At 48.8% G+C, this 23171-nt stretch overlaps 1 protein-coding gene and 1 long non-coding RNA gene across 3 annotated transcripts in view; one reads left to right on the top strand and one right to left on the bottom strand.

Annotated features, from left to right (window-relative positions):
• Positions 1-23171, bottom strand: part of nav2 (neuron navigator 2) — a 603312-nt gene that overhangs the window by 468797 nt on the left and 111344 nt on the right. The window lies entirely within an intron of this gene.
• Positions 21932-23171, top strand: part of LOC116984528 — a 48157-nt gene continuing 46917 nt past the window's right edge. The window contains exon 1 of the long non-coding RNA XR_004415056.1: positions 21932-21963. This is a non-coding gene — a long non-coding RNA (uncharacterized LOC116984528). The remainder of the gene's footprint in view (positions 21964-23171) is intronic.

Genomic DNA, 23171 nt, shown 5'->3' on the forward strand with positions numbered 1-23171 from the left:
TTCGGTGCTCGTTACTGTGAACAAGTCTTTCTCTGCGAAGTTAGATACGGGGGCGAAAGTGAATGTTATGTCAACATCACTGTTCAACAAGATAAGGAATAATGAGCTGTTGACTGCTGATCGCTCTATACTACGTGCTTATGGGGGAGAAGAGCTAACACCCGTGGGGAGGGCCACCTTCCATTGTGTGCTGCAGAAAGCATCCCGTGACCTGTCGTTCTTTATTCTGGACTGTGACTGCGTGACTCTTTTGAGTAATCAAGCCTGCCAGGACCTTGGTCCTGGTGTCTTTCGACCGCACGATCCACGAAGTGCGGGTGATGCTGAACCCACTCTCCGAGTACCCCGACCTCTTCGATGACAAATTGGGGAAGCTGCCTCTTGTGTACAAGATTGCTACTGACCCCTCTGTCACGCCTGTGATCCGTGCCGCACACAGGGTGTCATTCGCTATGAAGGACAAGGTGGAAGCCATGATGAACGACATGGTTAAAATGGGGGTGTTGGAAGCCGTCAGCGATCCCACCGAATGGGTCTCCACCATGAAGAAGGGTAAGAACGAAATACGGGTGTGCATCAACCCCAAGGATTTAAATATGGCTATAAAACGTCCCCACTGCCCTATGCGGACTGTAGAAGATGTTGCTGCCCAGGTCGGTCAGGCCACAGTGTTTTCGGTCCTCGATGCCAGAAGCTCGTTCTGGCAAATACTTCTGGACAAACGCTCCTCAGACTTAACTACTTTTAGTACACCCTTCGGAAGGTTCAAGTTTTTACGAATGCCGTTCGGCATCAACTCTGCTAGCGAGGTGTTTCAGCGCTCCATGGAGCAACTGTTTGCTGGTCTGCCGTGTGCCATTATTGTGGATGACATTCTTGTTTATGGGAGAGATGATGCTGAGCATGATCGCAACCTCCGACGGATTCTTGACCGCGCTCGCCAGATCAACCTAAAGCTGAACCCGTCTAAATGCAGGTTTCGTGTAGCTGAGGTGCCATATGTTGGCCACATTTTCACGTCCCGCGGGCAGAAACCTGATCCGCAGAAGACAAACGCTATCTCCGAGCTGCCTGCCCCGACTGATGTTACCAGCCTGCAGCGGTTCCTGGGTATGGTCAATTACCTGGGCAAGTTTATCCCGAACCTCAGCGATCTGAGCGCGCCTCTTAGGCAATTGACAAAGAAGGACATCGCCTGGTCCTGGTTTCCCCAACACCAGCAGGCTTTCGATCTCCTCAAAACGAAGCTGATCAGCACACCGATTCTTCGGTTCTTCAATCTGCAGCGTCCAATCGTGGTGACGTGCGATGCTTCCCGTTTTGGACTCGGTGCTGCCTGCCTGCAGCTCTATGGTGATGGCTCGCTGCAGCCCATTTCCTATGCCTCGCGGACTATGAATGACACCGAGCAGCGCTATGCTCAAATAGAGAAGGAGCTTCTGGCGGTTGTGTTTGCCTGCTCCAAATTTAAGGACTTCCTTTTCGGTGCCAGGTTCACTGTCGAGATGGATCATCAACCTTTAGTGACTATCCTCAACAAGCCAATCCACATCGTCCCGGCCAGACTGCAGCGGATGATGCTGCAACTACAGCGGTTCGACTTCAAGATCGTGTACAAGAAGGGCACTGAGATGCACGTGGCTGACGCCCTGTCCAGAGCCCCCCGGTCCTCCTGCGACAGACATCCCTACGAACAGGAGGACTTGCAGGTTCTCAACGTCAATTTCGTTCCCTCCAAACAGCTGCAGTGCCTGGTTGAGCACACTGCCAACGACCCCGATCTGCAACAGCTTGCTGCTGTCATCAGGCGCGGGTGGCCAGACAAACGCACCTCGTTGCCTGCGGGGGTACTTCCTTTCTTTCTGGTTCGCGATGAACTGGTGCTCCGGGACGGGATCATCATCAAGGGTCACAAGGTGGTCGTCCCTGCCTCCCTGTATGCCTCGTACTACACCGCTGCCCACATGGGGCATCCAGGAGCCGATGCCACAGTCTCACATGCCCAAGAACAGTACTATTGGCCTGGCATGGCAAAGTACATTAAGGCCCGTGTAGCCTCCTGCCCTGATTGCAACTCTCTTGCCCCTCACCAGCAGCGCCAGCCACTTCTACAACAGCCGGCCCCTGACATGCCCTGGTCATCGCTGGCCGCAGACATTTTTGATTGGCGTGGTAAGCAATACCTCGTGTTGGTTGATTCCTACTCGAACTGGTTCGAAGTGGACCTTCTCCCTGCCATCACCTCTGAGATGGTCATCAGAAAGCTGCGCCGACACTTTGGCCACCTTTGGGTCCCCGGTCCGTTTACAGACCGACAACGGCCGTCAGTTCACCAGCGCTGAGTTCAAAGCTTTTGCCGTGAAGTGGAACTTCACTCATTTCACCAGCAGCCCAGAATACCCGCAGAGCAATGGCCTGGCTGAACGTGCTGTCCGCAGCGCCAAGACCTTGCTCGAGCAGTCTCGTCTCTCCAACAGTGATTTCTACCAGGGCTTGTTAAACCTCCGTAACATTTCCAGGGACAATACCATGGGATCCCCTGCTCAACGTCTGATGTCACGCGTTCTTTGCCCTCCGATGCCGATCGCACAACAATCCTTGGTGCCAAAGGTCCTTCAGCCTGCTGCTGTCCAGCAACGGATTGCTCAACGGCATGAAGTTCAGCGCCGCTCCCACGACAAGTCCTGCCGCCCTCTCTCACCACTACTGCCTGGCCAGGTCGTTCGCTTGCAGACTTCCACCGGTTTCTCCCGACTCGCAACCGTGGTCGGGGTGGACAATTCGCCACGGTCCTACTTGGTGGACTTTGAAGGGACTATCTATCGCCGCAGCCGCCAGCACCTGTTGGCTGTCAACGAGCCTAAGCCATCCCCTGCGGCCCCGCATGCTCCTCGGTTGCGATTCGAGCCTGCTCCCACTAACTATCCCTCGACACGCACGCCCCCATCTGCGGTCCCCTCACCATGCTCCTCCGGATTTCTCAACCCCTGTCCGCTCCTCCCTTCCTCTCTCACCGCCTGCTCCGATCTCCCATGCACAGTCCCCTTCCCCAGGCTCTCCTGTGCCGGTCGGCTCCCCTTCCGCATTCCAGGCTGAGTCTCCGCCTGCGTTCTCCATTCCAGCTGTTCCTGCTTCCTCCTCCTCTTCTTTCAGGTGGGGAGGGTGAGGGTGAGGGTGCCACTGCGCACCCGCTCGGGTCGGGTTGTCAGACCTCCTGACCGTTACGGTGATTTCGTTTAGATTTGCAGGTTTTGTATAATCTCCCTGCCACTGTTGTATCTTTGATTTCTTAATTTCCTAAGGGGAAGGATGTAGATGGTTTATGCATGCAACCTATAACATAGCTACCTCAATACCACTAACCACGCCTACCCATATCAGTATAACTGTGAGATCCTCCCTTCGTTCCTCCCTGTTGGTTCCAGCATGCCTGAAGACTAGATGCAGTCAGTGCTGGGACGTGTGTACCATGTGCTATAATAAAGGACTCAGTAAAGGTTACAGTGTGTTAGACTTCACTCCTTTACACCCATCATACAGTAATCAAAGATTATGAAACGCAGGTAGAACACAAAGTGCTGCAGTAACTCAATGGGTCAGGCAGCATTTCTTAGGTGAAATCTTGGGTCGGGACAACTTCTTGAGTATGATAAAGGATCCTGACCCGAAGCATCACAGGTCCATGTCGTCCAGAGATGCTGCTTGCCCCAATGAGTTACTCCAGCACTCTGTGTTCGACGCAAGATTCCAACATTTGCAGTTCCTTGTGTCTGCAGTCTAGAATGTGAAATGAAAAATTAATATCAGAGCTGGAGAGGGACACGTCAAGTCTCCCTCACCGTTCAATATGAACATGGCCCATCTGTCCACCTCCACCTCAATTGCTCTTCTGTGACAATTCCCCTTTAGCCCTCAATTTCTTGATCTTTCAAAATGTTATCGACTGCCATAGATCTCGCCTTCACAACTCCTCAGAGGAAACAATTGCAAAGAAACATTTTAAGAAACATTTAGGCAGGTACATGCAGAGGGTAGGATTATTTGTATCCACAGATGCTGCCTGTCCTGCTGAGTTTGTCCAGCAGTTTGCGTTTTTGCTTCAGATTACACCATCGACAGTCTGTTGTGTCTCTCAAGGGATCATCCCCACTGTCGCCTGTTTCGTGCCTTACGTTTTAGAGTGGACGTCTGAAGACGGGATAAGGGGCAAAAGCAGGCAGGTGGGACTAGATTAGATGGGGCATATTGGTTGGTGTGGGCAAGTTGGGCCTAAGGGCCGGTTTCCACGTTGTATGACTCTATGACTCTTAAGATTCTGTCGAAAGGAATTCATACGCACGCCAATGTTAAAGTTACCACTCCCATATTTTACGACTGTGTGCACACATCCGAGACTAAACCACCTGTGGAAATATCAACAGCCATCATCCTGTTAAACCACTCCTTAGGATCATCCACATTTCAATAAGATCACCCCTCCTTCTTTCAGCCTCCATGTATGATGCAGATCTAAAGGGCCTGTCCCACTTTCCCGAGTCCTCTGCCGAGTTGAAAAGACCTTAAAAAAAAAATCAAGATTTTTGTGATCTATGAACTCCTCCTCCCGACTATCTTGTTACTCGTAGACTTTTTAGTCAGGCTGGAAAAAATGTCCCGACTTACCTGATGCCCCGAGTACCTAAGGCTGGCATAACGAGCCGCTACGATATATCTACGGACTCCTACTGCCTCCTACGGACATTCTCTGAGTTTGAATCAAGGGGAAAACTCGGGAGAATCCGTGAGTAACTCAGGAAAGTGGGACAGGCCCTTTAACTTATTTAGCCACGAGTGAAACAGAAGCTCTCATTTCTGGCATTGGCTTTGTGACTCCCTTTTGGTTTGCCTCCAATGCTTGATTAGCCTTTAAATGAGGAGATTGAAACTTTATACAGTACTCTAGCCGTGGTTTCACCCACACCCCGTACAACGATAACAATACATCTCTTTTCTAAAACTCCCAACTAATATGTCATCAGTCTTTCCCTCACTACTTGCTACACCTGCTTGCCGACTTAATTAAATCCATGCAAAAAAAGCACCAGAATCCCCCTTGTCCAGTCCCTTCCGACCTACATCCGAGACACCCTACACTATCTCCAACACTTCAATATCCATCAATTACCAGCCACAACAGCCATATCAGGGAAGGTGACACGAGAGCTCACGGACATGGTTTAGTTTCAGGCATACAGTATAGCATGGAAACAGGCCCTACGGCCCATCAAGTCAATGCTGACCAATCTAAACTTCAAATTCCTGGGGGTGCACATCTCTGAAGATCTTTCCTGGTCCGAGAACACGAACGCAATTATCAAAAAGCTCATCAGCGCCTCTACTTCCTGAGAAGATTACGGAGAGTCGGATTGTCAAGGAAGACTCTCTGTAACTTCTACAGGTGCACAGTCGAGAGCATACTGACCGGTTGCATCGTGGCTTGGTTCGGAAATTTGAGCGCCCTGGAGAGGAAAAGATTACAAAAAGTAGTAAACACTGCCCAGTCCATCATCGGCTCTGACCTTCCTTCCATCGAGGGGATTTATCGCAGTCGCTGCCTCAAAAAGGCTGGCAGTATCAACAAAGACCCACACCATCCTGGCCACACACTGATCTCCCTGCTACCTTCAGGTAGAAGGTACAGGAGCCTGAAGACTGCAACAACCAGGTTCAGGAATAGCTACTTCCCCTCAGCCATCAGGTTATTAAACCTGGCTCGGACAAAACTCTGATTATTAGCAACCACTTTCTGTTATTTGCACTACCAGTTTATTTATTCATGTGTGTATATATTTATATCATGGTATATGGACACATTTATCTGTTTTGTAGTAAATGCCTACTATTTTCTGTGTGCTTAAGCAAAGCAAGAATTTCATTGTCCTATACAGGGACACATGACAATAAACTCACTTGAACTTGAACTTGAACTTGATTACCCGTTTACTCTAGTTCTATTTATGATCAGCCATGATCATATTGAATGGCGGTGCAGGCTCGAAGGGCCGAATGGCCTACACATGCACATTTTCTTTGTTTCTATGTTATCCCACTTTTGTATCCACGGTTGACACATAAGGGGCAATTTTACGTACGACAAATAACATACGAAACTATTAACATTGAAGTCTCCAATTTTATGGATTATTTTTGGAATATCGGAAGGTAACCCTGAACTAAACGTGTTTCAGAAGAATTTACTCAATTACGGGCTAATAATGGGAAAAAAGCTCATACTTAAATTCTGGAAAAATGCGCCCACACCAACAATAAAAATGTGGATATCAAATATGTTTGAAACACTACATCTGGAAGAGATGAGATTCCTCTTAGCAGGCAAAGCAGACCAATTCCAAAAGACGTGGTCTACGTTTTTGGAACTATTACAAGCATGAGGTGCAATAGTAATTTTAAAAATAAATAAATAAATAAATAAATAAGTGGTACCAGGATCTGGCAAACAACAAAAACAGACTTGGTTGGTAGTTCCCTTTCAGCGGAGTTTAATGTTATAATAGAGCGATTGTTTCTCCTTTCTTTTTCCTTCTTTTCTAGGGTCTACTTTCTTTCTTTACTTCCTTCTCTAACTTCTTTTCTAAGGGGCTTTCTTTTCTCAACACTCTCCTGCACCTTCACGGCTCTTGCGCACTTTCCTTACTTCCTTTACTTCCATCTTTTTCTTAAAGCTCAAAAAATGAAGCGGTACAAAAAAATGTATTAAGACATATGTGTTGTGTAGTATTGTAACTTACCGTATTTCTAATAAAAATAATTAAAAAAATTAATAAAAAAGAAGTCTCCAATTTTCCATAACTAACCAACTTACCTCAACCCATTTTCCCTCTCTCTTCCCTGTGCCCCGCCTGGATATGCGCTCCTTTCTCCAAATATCCCCCCCCCCCCTCGCCATCCCCTGTCCCCATCCACCTTTATCCCTTATTCCTGCTTCACGTTTTGTATCTCTCCTCTCCTCTTCCCACTTTGTTCTCTTCCCATCTCTGGCCTTGGTCCGCCCATCTGCCGATCAAACCCCTCTCGCCTGTATTCACCGGTAACGTGTGCCGGAAGGAACTACAGATGCCAGAAACAACTAAAGATCGACACACAAAATGCTGGAGTAACTGAGCAGGTCAGGCAACAATTGTGGAATTCCCTGCCACAGAGGGCAGTGGAGGCCAAGTCACTGGATGGATTTGAGAGAGAGTCAGATAGAGCTCTAGGGGCTAGTGGAATCAAGGGATATGGGGAGAAGGCAGGCACGGGTTATTGATTGGGGTCGATCAGCCATGATCACAATTAATGGCGGTGCAGGCTTGAAGGGCCGAATGGCCTCTTCCTGCACCTATTTTCTATGTTTCTATCTCTGGAGAAAAGGAACAGGTGAAGTTTTATGTCGAAACCCGTCTTCAGACTGAAGGGTCTGGACCCGAAACGTCACCTGTTCCTTTTTTCCAGAGATGTTGCCTGACCCGCTCAGTTACTCCAGCATTTTAGGTCTATCTTCACCTATTACTAGCCTGGCTTTGTCCAGCTCCCACCTCTCTTCCAGCTTTCTCTCCTGGCCTGAGTCCGGGGTTCGGGCCTGAGTCCGGGGTTCGGCCGCGGGCCAGCGGCTGCGTCTGCAGGACTGGTGGGCGGCAGCTTCGACCACCCCGGGCCGCGGTGTTTGAGCCGCGGGACTGATTGTAACATCGCCCGGGGGGTATCGCCTCAGCGCCGAGGGAGAAGAGGAGGGAAGAGACTGCAGACCTAAGACTTTTGCCTCCATCACAGTGAGGAGATGTGGGGTGGACTCACTGTGGTGGATGTTAATATGTGTTTATTGTTGTTTTTATTGTATTGTATGTATGACTGCTGAAATTTCGTTCAGACTTCGGTCTGAATGTCAATAAAGGTTATCTATCTATCTATCTATCTATCTATAATCAGTCTGAAGAAGGGTCCCGACCCAAAATGTCACCTGTCCATATTCTTCTGCCACAGTAGGGCAGTCACGGTGGTGCAGCGGTAGAGTTGCTGCCTTACAGCGAATGCAGCGTCGGAGACCCGGGTTCGATCCTGACTACGGGCGCCGTCTGTACGGAGTTTGTACGTTCTCCCCGTGATCTGCGTAGGTTTTCTCGGAGAGCTTCGGTTTCCTCCCACACTCCAAAGATGCACAGGTTTGTTGGTTGGTTGGCTTGGTACATGTCCCTGGTGGGTGTAGGATAGGGTTAATGTGCGGGGATCGCTGGTCAGGCCGGACCCGGTGGGGCCGAAGGGCCTGTTTCCACGCTGTATATCTCTAAATTACTTGCAATGCAGAGAACATAGAGACCCTTTAGCTCAGCCAGTGACTCATTATCCACCACAGTGGCAAGAATCCTAATCTTTTGTGACAAGCCTGTCTTTATACCCCGTAATCTGCTTAAAAAACTTCTTAAAGATTTCAAACCATTCTAAACCCAAGGGCCACAGTGGGTCGAGTTGCTGCCTACACAGAGCCAGAGAGCCAAGTTCGATCCTGACGACGGGTGCTGTTTGTGCAGAGTTTGTACCTTCTCCCCGTGACGGTGGGGTGCTCCTGCTTCTTCCCACACTCCAAAGACGCACAGGTTTATAGGTTAATTGGCTTTGATAAAAATTGTAAATTGTGTCTGATGGTGTTGGTGTACGGGAATCGCTGGTCGGCACAGGTTCGGGGGGCCGAATGGCCTGTTTCTACCTTGTAGCTGTAAACTAAAAAGTTACCCTCAGCCTGATGGGTATCACCCACTAGTGTTAACTCCATAAATTAGTTCCATGCCAGTGAAGGAAGCTCACTTGGATTGTTTAATGGATGTTGATATGCAGAAGGTTTAATTATTGTTTTGCCTGGGTCTTTAAATAGCGCATGGAAATGGCACTCTCTGTAACAACGACAGTAACATAGCTACAGCATTTGCTGCCAAACCAGTTCACTTGCTTGCATCCTATCATATTCTTTAGACTTCAGAGAGACATCGTGGAAACAGGCTCTTCAGGCCATCTCCCCGTGCACTAACACTATCCTACACACTAGGGACAATCTCCGTGGATTGTCACCTTGTCGTGGTGGAGAAGCTTGAGTGGTCCTGAGATCCTGAGAGCGATGCCGTCTGGAGCTAAGCTCCTGGTAGGGCCACCCATGGCGTTAAGGTCGAGGGGGAGGTCTCTGACAAAGAGCAATCCAACCAAGACCTCAACGGTGGAACAGGTGGAGGACGATGGCTGACCTTAGTGGAGCGTCACAACGGCTGGGAAGGCGGATGAAGGCTGCAGCAGAAAAGGTCTCCGGTCGTCTTGGACTCCATGCCACTGGATCCTGACCCAGATCTGTCAAGGACAGTGGGGTGGCTGTCTGTGCACCAGTCTCCCCATGTTAAACAAAGTCACGCACAGGCGTCCTCCAACCCTGGAGACACCCATGGTCAGCCATGACCGAGGGGGGGGGGGGGGGAGGGGGGGCAAAGAGGGACAATTTACAGAAGCCAATTAACCTAGAAATCTGTTTAGTTTATAGTTAAGTTGAGAGATTTAGCGCAGTAACTGGTCTTTCAGCCCATCGAGCCCACGGTGTCCAGCGATCGCCCCATACACTAGCACTGTCTTACACACTAGAGACAATTTACAATTTAAAGAGGCCAATTAACCTACAAACCCGCACGTCTTTGGAGTGTGGGAGGAAACCGGAGCACCCGGAGAAAACCCACACAGGTCATGGAGAATGTACAAACTTTGTACAGACAGCAGCCATGGTTAAAGCCCTGTCCCACGGTGCGAATTCATTCCTAGAGCTCTCCCGAGTTTAAAAAAAAATCAAACTTGTGATAACATAGAAACATAGATAGAAACATAGAAAATAGGTGCAGGAGTAGGCCATTCGGCCCTTCGAGCCTGCACCGCCATTCAATATGATCATGGCTGATCATCCAACTCAGTATTCTGTACCTGCCTTCTCTCCATACCCCCGAATAGAATAAGCACGGAGAATGAACGTAGCGGGTACGTCGGAGCTCGGGGACGTCTCTTAGCGGCTCGTAACGCTAACAGCAGGTAGTCGGGAAGACTCGCTATTGGCAGTTAAGCACGGGAAGACTGGTGAAGATTTTTCAACACGTTGAAAAATGTCCACGAGAGCCCCGAGTACCGACGAGCGGCCATTACCGTAAATCTCCGAGTTGGAATCAGGGCAAACTCGGGAGAGTTCTTGGAATGAACTCGTACCGTGGGACATGGGTATTAGGATTGAACACGGGTACCTGGGACGTAAGGAAGCAACTCTATTCTACTGCGCCACTGTGCAGCACCACTATTTACTCTAATGCTGATAGCATTAATTTACAATGAGGTTGAATAATCTTCTCGGCAGTCCCAGAAAATGAAATGACAGGCAATCATGTAAACCAAGTACAAACAGCATTTGCTACCAGATGTTCTGGCTTAGGCACTTCAAGAGCAAGTTAGGTGGAGGAAGCTGAGAGGGAAGTACTTGAGCCGTGACTACAAGCAAGGTTTAGGCAGCTGTTTCCTATTAGGACGTGACACAGATGTAAGAATTTCGATACCTCGTTCGTCTGAACATAATTGACTTGGAAAGTACCAACAGCATTTGAGGTCATCGAGGTTAGGAAGTTCAGTGACTTGTAACAGAATTATTTTTAAGCACGATGTCACCACCGCACTGCCTTGTACTTGAATTAAATCAAATTTCACATTAATCTCTGCCAGATGATTGCCTGTATTAAGCTATTCGCAAATCCAGCACAGATTTACACCATTTTACTATAATACTGAGAGCATGGTGAACGTCATGCTAAATATTACATTTTCTAAACCATTTTGAGACCAAAAAAAAAAATCAAGATTTATGTTTGCCTTCATTTTTATTTAGGGTTTAGTTTAGATATACAGTGCGGAAACCGGCTCTTCAACCCACCGATTCTGCGCCGACCAGCGATCTCCATAAACTGCCACGATGCCACAGACCAGGAGGCAACTTATAATTTTTACCCAAGCCAAATGAACCCATAAACCCGCACATGTCAGGTGTTTGGAGCTTGGGAGGAACTGGAGCACCCGGGGTAAACACAAGAGGTCACAGGGAGAATGTAGAGGCTGCACCAGTAGCCGGGATCGGACATGGCGCTGTAATGGGCCTGTCCCACTATACGAGTTTACCCAAGAGCTCTCCCGAGTTTAAAAAAAAAAATCAAACTCGTGGAAGCACGTCGGAGCTCGGGACGTCTCTTAGCGGCTCGTAACTCTAACGGCAGGTACTCGGGAAACGCGGTAAGCCCGTGAAGATTTTTCAACATGTTGTAAAATGTCCACGAGAATCCCGAGTATCCACGAGCGGCTATTACCGTAATTCTCCGAGTTAGAATCAGGGGAAACTCGGGAGAACTCTTGAATTACCTCGTACAGTGGGACAGCCCCATAAGTCAGCAACTCAACCGCTTTGATTGAATAAAACAAATACGTGTTCGCCTCAAGCATCATACAACCAATTTGGTTACTGTATGTGATTCTGCGGTTCAGAACCTAAATCATTTAATAAGTAGCTTGTTTTAACCCATTCCTACTCTCCAGAGATGCAGCCTGTCCCGTTGAGTTACTCCAGCATTTTGTGTCTACCTTCAATTTAAATCAGCATCTGCAGTTCTTTCCTACGCAGCTTGTTTTAACTGGCAGGTTACGTCTCTACAACCTGACTATGCTCCCAGAGAACCGGAACGTTTTTACCTCGTCCCAATAAAGACATGCGATTGCCTCCAGATGGTGGCACTGGGGCGCAAATGCATCACACAATCCCAAAGACCCGGGTTCGATACTGACCTCGGGAGCTGTCAGTGTGGAGTTTGCACGTTCTCCCTGTGACTACGTGTGATTCCTCCAGTTTCCTCTCACCTCCCAACGACGAGCAAGATTGCAGTTTAGTTTAGTTTATTGTCACGTGTACTGAGGTGCAGTGAAAAGCTTTTGTTGTGTGCGAACCAGACAGTGCAAAGACGATACATGATTACAATCGAGCCATTTACAGTGTATAGAAACATGGCAAGGGAATAACGTTCACTGCAAGGTAAAGCCAGCAAAGTCCGATCAAGGATAGTCCGAGGGTCAACAACGAGGTACATAGTAGTTCAGGACTGCTCTCTGGTTGTGGTAGGATGAGCCAGTTGCCTAGTTTATTGCCACGTGCACAGGAAGTGAATATGAAAGTGGGGTAACACTGCACGAGCGTGAATGGGTGATCGGTGGAGAACCTTGTGTGGTCCTGAGAGTGATGCCGTCTGGAGCTAAGCTCCTGGTAGGGCCAACCATGGCAGTAAGGTCGAGGGAGAGGACTCTGACAAAGACCAATCCAACCAAGACCTCAACGGTGGAACAGGCGGAGGACGATGGCTGACCTTAGTGGAGCGTCACAACGGCTGGGAAGGCGGATGAAGGCTGCAGCAGAAAAGGGTCTCCGGTTGTCTTGGACTCCATGCCACTGGATCCTGACCCAGATCTGTCAAGGACCGTGGGGTGGCTGTCTGTGCACCAGTCTCCCCACGTTAAACAAAGTCACGCACAGGCGTCCTCCATATAAGGAATAGCACCCTGGACACACCCATGGTCAGCCACGACCGAGGGGGGGACTAAGAGACAATGCCTAATGATTCCAATTCTACATCATCCATGGTCTCATTCTTTCATATTTACATTCTCCCCTTCCCTCTCTATAGAGTCGAGAGTATTTTATTGTCACATGTCCCAGATAGAATGATAAAATTCTTACTTGCAGCAGCACAACAGAATATGTAAACATAGTGTGTGTGTGTGTATATATAAATATATATATATATATATATACACAATATTTATCTATATATAGGCTGATATACCATCAGCAAAATCCACCCTTCTTCCATTTCTCATCTCTCGAGTCTTATGCTAGAAGTCATTGAACAAATATAAGGCCATTTTTCCTAAAATCACCTTACATCAGGTCAATATGATTACCATCCCTGTGTTATACCTTTTGAAGATTATTCTAAATCTTAGCTTAGTTTTAGTTTAGTTCAGTTTAGAGATACAGCGCGGGAACAGGCCCAACGGGTCCGCGCCGACCGGTGATCCCCGCACATCAACACCATCCTACACCCACTAGGGACAATTTGTACATTTACCAAGCCAATTAACTAACCTACAATTAACCTAACCTGTACGTCTTTGGGTGTGGGAGGAAACCAAAGATCTCGGAGAAAATCGGGGAGAACGTACAAAATCTGTACGGGTAGCGCCCGTAGTCGGGATCGAACCCGGGTCTCCGGCGCTGCATTCGCTGTAAGGCAGTGACTCTACCGCTGCGCCACCGTGACTGTTATGCCCTGAATGCTGCAGTCATTGTCTGTTCTGCTGAGTAACGTCAAAGAGAGCGCCTGAGAACTGATGCAAATTCAAACCCAGCTTGGTTATCGAGAGTCTATGATAAATGTTCTTAATTAAGAGTATACGAAAAAATAATTCTTAAAAGTTAAAAAAAATGAGTTTGTTGAATGTTCAGTCAGATACGTTTAGCAGTGGTCTGGTCTCGACCCGAAACATCACCCATTGCTTCTCTCCAGAGCTGCTCCCTGTCCCGTTGAGTTACTCCAGCATTTTGTGTCTCTCTTCGGTTTAAACCAGCATCTGCAGTTCCTTCTTGCAGCTTTAAATAGAGCTGGGAGCCAATCAAGAAGGGTCTTGACCCGAATCTTCATCTTTCCATGTTCCCCAGAGATGCTGCCTGACCCGCTGAGTTACTCCAGCACTTTATGTCCTTTTGTGTATCAACTATCATCTGCAGTTCTTTGTTTCTACAAGATAGAATTATGGCTGACACAAGAGACTGCAGATGCTGCAATCTTGAGTGAAACACAAAGTGCTGGAGGGGCTCAGCAGGTCAGGCAGCAACTGTGGTGAGGATGGGCAGAAGATGAGTCAGGACTCTTCTTCACACTGATATCCAGAGTACCAAAGGAGGGGAATTGAGAACCAGAGGACATAGGTTTAAGTTGAAATTTAATAGGAAACTGAGGGGCAACTCGCATTAAAGGGTAGACAAAAATGCTGGAGAAACTCAGCGGGTGCAGCAGCATCTATGGAGCGAAGGAAATAGGCAACGTTTCGGCCCAAAACCCTTCTTCAGACTGATGTAGGGTGGGTGGGGGGGGGGGGGGGGGGGGGGAACGGGGAGAAGAAAGGAAAATGGAAGAGGAGGAGCCAAAGGGCTGAGGGAGAGCTGAGAAGGGGAGGAGACAGCAAGGGCTACCGGAAGTTGGTGAATTCAATGTTTATGCCGCTAGGGTGCAGACTTTAATCGCATTAAAGGGTGGTGGGTATATAGCAAAATTTGACCCTGACTACAGGTGCTGTCTGCACGGAGTTTGCACGTTTTCCCCGTGACTGCATGGGCTTTTACTCCGGGTGCTCCTGTTTCCACATACTCCAAAGGCATACAGGTTTGAAAGTTAATTGGCTTTGGCCAGATTGTACCTTGTCCTTAGCGTGTAGTTTTTAAAAGTTTAGTTTAGAGGTACACCAAGTGCGCAGCGACCAGCAATCCACACACATTAACACTATCCCACACACAGTAGGGACAAGCCACATTTACACCAAGCAAACTAACCTATGCGTCTTAGGATTGTAGGAGGAAACCGAAAATCTCTGAGAACAAAACCCACGCGGTCACGGACTCAGTGAACACTCAAAATCCGTACGGATAGCAGCCATAGTCGGGATCGAACCTGGATCTGTGGCGCTATATGGCAGCAACTTTACAGCTGCGCCACCGTGCCTCCCGTGTAGGATAGTATCGGTACATGAGGTGATCGCTGGACAGCACAGACTCAGTGGGCAGAAGGGCCTGTTTCCGTGCTGTATCTCTAAACGTCTAAAGTCCAATGGGGGATGTGACGCTCATATCATGCTTTACTTTGTGACTGCAGTTCCTACAATAGAGTTTTATCTTATAGATATGTCACCTGCAAATATTGAAGCTAAATTTATTCAAGAGTCATCGACTTCTTAAACAGCCTTAAAGATAAATAGGCAGTCAATTTCCTATTCCATCGACCACATGACACATGACAGCCAGCACACGTATCCCCCAAGTCTCCGAGCAATGACACTAATCACAAAGTGGAAGCAGCACATCTTGACATGGGAATAAAAAATATTATATTCTTCTCCCGTGGATAATTTGCCTGCCAGCTCAGTAGAAGAAACTGTTCTTGAGCATAGCAGGGACAGTGGGAGGCAATTATGGAGAAGAGTATTTTTTTTAACCACGCTCAAAAAATAAAAAATAAAACACTTGAAATGTTAACGGAACAACATGATGTCCACAGCAGTGGGAGGAGAGGTTCAAAGACGAGTTCACAAGCACACAATTCCCTTCTCCCAACAGGTCACATCTCAGGAGCTGTAAAGCAGTGTTTTAGCTTTTTTTTGGCGTAGAGATACAGCGCGGAAATAGGCCCTTCAGCCCACCCATTCCGCACAGGCCAGCGATCCTCGCCCGTTAACCCTATCCTACACACACCAGTTACATTTTTTTTACATTTATACCAAGTCAATTAACCTAAAGCCCTGCACGTCTTTGGAGGGTGGGAGGAAATCGAAGATCTCGGAGAAAACCCACGTGGTCACGGGGAGAATGTACAAACTCCATACAGACAGCACCCGTAGTCAGGATCGAACCCAGGTCTCTGGAGCTGTAAGGCAGTAAAGGGCCTGTCCCACTTGTGCGTCATTTGCGCATAATTTACGCGACATCATTTTGGCATCACGACGCACGACACGTGTTGCGCGTCATGCCGCGCACGTGATGCGCGCATGGTGCGTGGTGACGTAGGCAGTGACACGTGGTTGCGCGCGGCGCCCCAGGATTTTGGGATGTACAAAATCTTTGCGCGCCATCTGCGTGACGCGCAAATGACGCACAAGGTGGGACAGGCCCTTAACTCTACCGCTACGCCACCGTGTTAATGGCCAAAAAAAACATAACCTAGGCATCTGGTTCTTATTTATTTGAAACTTCAGCAGAAGCTTTACAGTGCCCTGTTATTTGAAACACACAGCCATTAGCAGGTTTTGCCAACTAGTTTTACGCTTACCCCCACAGCTTCTGTGGTATGGTTAAGAAAAAACTAGAAAAATCGAAGGTAGACAAAAATGCTGGATGAGGCAGCATCTATGGAGCGAAGGAATAGGTGATGTTTCGGGTCGAGACCCTTCTTCAGACTCTGTGGTATGATGCTTTTAAAACTCAACAATTTTACTTCGGAGTCACGTGAGTGACTACGTGAAGAACCCGCTCAGTGCGCAGGCGCGGCATTACGCCAGCAGTGCAACAGCGGCCGCAACGGGAGTTAGGCTCTCCCGTTACAGGATGAACCGGACCGTCAGGTGAGTACCCTGAGGTCGGGGTTTCTTTTACAGGTGAGCCTTTTTTCTGCTTGTGTTTTTTTACAGGCAGAGAAAAAGGCTCTGGAACAAAACTGTCCCCCGTTCAAGGAGGAACGGTTTCCCGTCGGGGGGAAGGGGGGCAGCAACAGGCGGTAGGAGCGACCCGGTGTTCCGTAATTCCCCGACACCGTGCCGAGGCCAGCCCGCTAGTACCTCAGCAGCGGGCTGGATGCATAGCCACTCGAGAGGCATCCGGCAGGTGTTCCCGATTGGGACGGGACGTCTCTCCACCCGCACGGGGAGAGAGAGAGCCGCCTGAGCCGCTGGAGCGGTTCACGGAGCAGGTGCCTGCGAGACGCACTGCTTGAGGGGCGCTCTCGCATCTACAAGGCAAAAGCTCCAGAAGAAGGCGGTAGGAACCGGGCGCTCCGCAATCCCCATCACCGCGCCAAGCCCAGTCCCGCTAGTACCTGAACTGCGGGCTGGATATCTAGCCATCCGAACAGGCATCCGTCCGGTGGCGTCCGATTCGTCGGACGGGGACATGTCTCTACCTAAAATGAAGGAGAGACAGCCGCCTGAGCTGCATCCAACAGCTATTGGAGCAGCTCCAGCGAGATGCGCAGAAAGAGCGCTCTCGCGAAAAGAAAAAACAAGACTTTCGAAATCTGCCCCCGTCCAACTCCGCAAGAGGAGAAGGGGGGGCAGCAACAGGCGGTAGGAGCGCTATCCAGGCGTTCCGCTATCCCCGACACCGAGCCGAGTCCAGCTCCGCTAATGTCTGAACAGCGGGCTGGAGGCAAAGCCAAACGGAAGAGCAACCGGCCGGTGGCATCCGACTCGTCGGACGGGGACGTCTCTCCACCCAGGAGGGGGAGGGACAGCCGCCTGAGCCGCATGGAGCGGCTCTTGGAGCAGGTGCTCCAGCAAGGTGCACCCCGGGAGGGGAGCTCTTGCAGAGGGAAGTCAGGCACTCCCTCTACAGTGCCTCCTGCACTGTCCATTGCATCCTCCTTTCCAGAGGATAGCTTTGGGGACCAGGACTGGGCTGGTCCAGAACAAGGGGTTATGGCTGAAGATTTCGGGAGTATGCAGGGGGTGCAGGAGCAGGAACAGCTGCTTGGTGTAGTGGGCCGCTACGTGTCAAAACCCCATGCAGGGGAACCGCTAGAGGCCAAACTAGCGGCAAGTATCAATCACCCTTCCATCAGAGCTCTGCAGGGGCAGGTGATTAATGAAGGCGCCGGAGAACTGTGAACCTCTAAAAAGTACCAGCGGTGAACAGCCAAATCTGGGGACACATTGGGGCAACCATCCGGCACCACGAGCTAAAGCTGCAGCGGATACTCCGACTATTGACAGCAGGCATCACTTCGTTTGCTCGTTCTATAAACAACACCGAGATGACCACCAATCAACAGGATACACTCGCGTTATTGTGTAACACGCAGGTTGAAATTAATAATCTGCGGAAAGAAATCATCAAACCTGCCATCAGTCCTCGATTTGCCGGGCTGTGTAAAACACCAGCCGATAAGCCAGACAGGCTGCTCTTCGGGAAGGCAGGGTATAAAACGAGCAAACTGAAAACACACACCACCAAGTGGCAGCACCCCGCCGCATCCACCAGTAAACATCCACCATTCAACACTGGTGAAAGCTCGGGGTCCGCTTACTTTCACCGTAAGTCTTTTTTAGACCAGGGCCCAGAGCGGACCCCATGGAAAATGTGCCAACCCCCAACAAACACGCCACATCAGACACCTCGCAAGCCGACCAAAGGGAATCAGAGGAAATACCCGTAACCATGGAGGTAGGTGGGTCTGGTTCCTATCACCTTTTGGGAGGTGGAGGCTTAATACTAACAGGAGGTAGATTGCACCGGTTTGAAGCATAGTGGATATAAAATACAATTCATGTCAGAAAATAACGCCGCCAGTTCAACAATGGCCCCAAAGGGTATTTCTCCCTCCGTCAAAGAGAAACGTGAGGGACAAGCTGAACTGGTGAGACTTATCACAAAGGGGGTCATCGAAAAGACCAAACATGAACCTTTGGAATTTGTATCGAATATATTCACTAAAACCAAAAAAGATGGTGGCTGTCGCATCATCATTGACTTAACATCACTAAACAAATTTGTTAAGTATATACATTTCAAAATGGAGACATATGTTACTGCCAAACAACTGAATTCCAAAGGATATTCGACAAGTAGCAAGAGTAATTGGGAAAATGGTAGCAGCATTTCCGGCTACTCAATTCGGACCTTTGCACTATCACTATTTTACAGAGAGCAAAGGTACAGGCAATAAAACGACATACAGGTCACTATGATCGTGTCACGAACTTACCCACTGAAGCAATATCAGAGCTACAGTGATGGGCAGAAAACGTTTGGCATAGTTTCAGCCCTATCTTTATCACTAACCCTACTTTAGTTACTAAAACAGATGCCAGTGCTCAAGGCTGGGGAGCGACTAACTCCATATCCAGCACAGGTGGTAGATGGACTAACCTAGAGTCATCATTACTACTTACACTGTGCATTAACTATCTAGAGATGTTGGGCGCCTTTTATGGTTTAAAAGCATATGTATCCAATATGCAGCACTTGCATGTTCGGTTACAAATTGATAAATACTACGGTGATGGCTTATATTAACCATATGGGTGGCATAAAATCATTGTCATGCGACAAATTGGTCAACATGATTTGGCAATGGTGTGTCGAAAGACATATTTGGCTATCAGCTACTTACCTACCAGGTAAGCTAAACACCCATGCCATGAGAAAATTAAACGACTGGGTTGCAAGTTTGAACAGACCTTACCTGGAACTGGGATTGTCCAAACAAACCATCACCATGTCGGCATCCCTTCGAACATCCACCAGAGGCAGTACTTAACCAGCATCAAAAAAGGGAGAAGTACTGCCAGGAAACAGGGACGACATACGCAACAGCTACAGCCACCAACATACTGGAGTTCCTGGTATCTACACCACGATGTAGTGCCATCAACAACCAGCGCCAGGACAACAGGCGATGGGATCCCATCCACTGGTGGTAAAACTGATGAAGGGCATTTACAATATCAAGCCCTAAGCCCAGGTATACCCATATTTGGGATATCAGTGTGGTCCTGACATATCTCAGGGAATGGCCACCAGCCAGATCCCCCGGCCTCGAGCAAGCTACACTAAAGACGCTCATGTTGATGGCACTTGTATCCATTCAGAGGGTCCAGTCACTACACCTATTGCGACTGGACAACATGATCACAGCTCCAGACCAGATCTGTCGTTATCCAGCGACTGATCAAACAGAGCAGACCAGGAACACCTAATCCAGTCGTGGCTTACCCACCAGAACCACGGTTATGTGCCATGACTCACCTACTATCCTACATAGACACAACCAAAATATACGAGGGAGATGAAAAGTCTTGTGGGTCAGTCACAAAAACATTATGGTCGGGTGACGAGCCAAACCATTGCGAGATGGCTCAAGCAGGTGCTAGAAACTGCTGGGATAAACACTAACATGTACAAATTTTATTCCACCAGGACAGCATCCATGTCGACGGCTAAAGAATGGACATGCCTATAGACCACATCCTGGCTACAGCAGGATGGTGGGGGGGAAAAGACCGTTCAGAAATTTTATAATAAGCCGTTGGCAAAACCTGGTTTATTTGCAGTAAAGATTTACGAACTGCAAATATTTAATTTAAGCCCAGGGGAGCAACTTAATTCTTTGTTGTTATTGTTTAAAAAATACCATTGTGTTTTTCTACAAATAGACTCATTGGTTGATTACGATAACACTTCCTCCCTCAAGAACTTCGGCAGTGAGTGAAATGAAACTGTTACACGGTTTGAAATCACAGAGCTTTGAAATCTTCACGTAGTCACTCACGTGACTCCGAAGTAAAATAGTAAGATTAAACGAGAACTTACCAGTTTGAAGTTTGATCTGTATTTTATGAGGAGTTACGATGAGGGATTACGTGCCCTCCGCTCCCACCCTCATTATATGGATCAAACTAATAAATTGATGTCTCCTTATCTTTACTATGTTTACTTCAAAATAACTGTGTCTATCTGTGATTCCACACCGCTGCTTGGAAGTATGCCGCGCCTGCGCACTGAGCGGGTTCTTCACGTAATCCCTCATCGTAACTCCTCATAAAATACAGATCAAACTTCAAACTGGTAAGTTCTCGTTTAATCTTACTATTAAATTGGGAGCGCATTTGCACGGTTCACTAATCACTGTCAGAATACACAGTGTTGTTTAGGAAGGAACTGCAGATGCTGCACGTGCTACTAGACGTGGTGATGGAGGCAGATGCTATAGTGGCTTTTAAGAGGCCTTTGAACAGGTACATGGATATATAGGGAATAGAAGGATATGGATCAAGTGCAGGCAGAGGGGATTAATTTAACTTGGAATCATGTTCGGCACAGATATTGTGGTCCAAAGGGACTATTCCTGTGCTGTGCATTTCTATGTTCGATATGTAGGAACGAACTGCAGATGCTGGTTTAAAGATGCTACTCAAAAAAGCTGGAGTAACTCAGCGGGACAGGCAGCATCTCTAGAGAGAAGGAATTCTGGAGAGAAGGAAGTGACGATTCAGGTCGAGACCCTTCTTCAGACTTCAATCCATATTCTAGATTGAATGGCGGGATAGACTTGATGGGGCCAAATGGCCTAATTATGCTCCCAGAATTTATGAAGTTAATCTGTTTATCAAACTGAAACATTGACCGTTCCTCTCTCCAAAAATTCTGTCTACGTGGCTGAACATTTCCAACAGTATCTGTTTTAAGTTTCCATTTACAGCTTCTGCAACGTTTCTCTTTGAACCAGTTTAATGCGAGGGAGGTTCTTCGATAATTGGAATCAAATCTGCGATAAGAGGAAAACTGACAACACATTTCTGAAATCACCTGCAGTTCCAACATCTATTGACATACTCTCGTCAAAGGAAAAGAAACAAATGGGAGAAAAATGTAATCGCACTTTAAGAATGTGTGCAACATTCAATAAATCATCCCTGCTGACTCTAATCAAACGTCACGAGCATGATATATGTGGTGGTATTAGATTAGTATCCCGGACTCCTGGGTCTCATCACAAACCTGAAGAATGCTGCATTTAATCTATTATTGTGCTGAATTATCTCAAGCAGCCACAGCCTTGAAGTTACGACTTTTAAGAAAAAACTGGACCAAGTCCCCCAACGCACGATTCCACCACTCACCCGTTCCCCCAACACAATATTCCACCACTCACACATAGCCCCCAACTGCGCAGGCGCGGTTCGTTTCACCTCATCCCCCAGCACTCCCTCCTCCTTCTCTTCACTCTCCCTCTTCAATCCCTGAAGAGGGAGGGGGTTAGAGAGGGAGGGGGGGTAGAGAGGGAGGAGGGGGTAGAGAGAGAGGGGGGGGTAGAGAGGGAGGAGGGGGGTAGAGAGGGAGGGGGGGTAGAGAGGAAGGAGGGTAGAGAGGGGGGGAGGGGGTAGAGAGGGAGGAGGGGGCTAGAGAGGGAGGGGGGGTAGAGAGGGAGGAGGGTGGAGTTAGAGAGGAAGGAGGGGCTAGAGAGGGGGGTTAGAGAGGGAGGAGGGGCTAGAGAGGGGGGAGGGGGTAGAGAGGGAGGAGGGGGTAGAGAGGGAGGAGGGTAGAGAGAGGGAGGAGGGGGTAGAGAGGAAGGAGGGGCTAGAGAGGGAGGAGGGGGTAGAGAGGGAGGAGGGGGTAGAGAGGGAAGGGGGTAGAGAGGGAGGAGGGGGTAGAGAGGGAGGAGGGGGTAGAGAGGGAGGGGGGTAGAGAGGGAGGAGGGGGTAGAGAGGGAGGGGGGTAGAGAGGGAGGAGGGGGTAGAGAGGGAGGAGGGGGTAGAGAGGGAGGGGGGTAGAGAGGGAGGAGGGGGTAGAGAGGGAGGAGGGGGTAGAGAGGGAGGGGGGTAGAGAGGGAGGAGGGGGGGGTAGAGAGGAAGGGGGCTAGAGGGAGGAGGGGCTAGAGAGGGGGGAGGGGGTAGAGAGGGAGGAGGGGGTAGAGAGGGAGGAGGGTAGAGAAGGGGAGGGGGTAGAGAGGGAGGGGGGAAATTCTCCTTCAGTGACGACATTATGATCTCCTGAAATAGACACCGTACCTCAAACTCTATGTCCAAAACATCTTGCGCTGAATGGCCTGGTGCTAACAATTACCCCCTTCACTAGAAAAATAAGAGTCAAGAAGTCGTGATGGAATGGAACAGAGTACTTTATGTGACGAGGCAGAGTGAAATTATTCGCTTGCATACCCAAGGCATGTGAGTATTCGCCACATAAACGGTGCTGACAAATGTACAAAGAACCCACGCCAGCTCGTCCTTTGTTCTCCCCCCTCATCTCCCCTTCCCTCACAACAGTACCCCACCACACCAGGTTCTCCATTATTCCTTCCGCCTCCCCCCCCCCCTCATTGTAGTCCCCCCGCGCCCTCATCGACCGCCGATCGATCATCGAGGCCCCCAGCGAGGCTCCACCGGCCAGCGAGGCTCCACCGGCACTGCTGCAAGTGGTGTATCAGTTTATAAGTTATAGGAACTAAATAAGGCCATTCGGCCCATCAAGTCTACTCCACCATTCTTGATAGAAATATGTAAGATTATGAGAAGTATATACAGGGGCTTGCAAAAGTTTTCATACCCCTTGA

The sequence above is a fragment of the Amblyraja radiata genome, chromosome 20, assembly GCF_010909765.2.
Source record: "Amblyraja radiata isolate CabotCenter1 chromosome 20, sAmbRad1.1.pri, whole genome shotgun sequence".
In the NCBI taxonomy this organism is placed as follows: Eukaryota; Metazoa; Chordata; class Chondrichthyes; order Rajiformes; family Rajidae; genus Amblyraja; species Amblyraja radiata.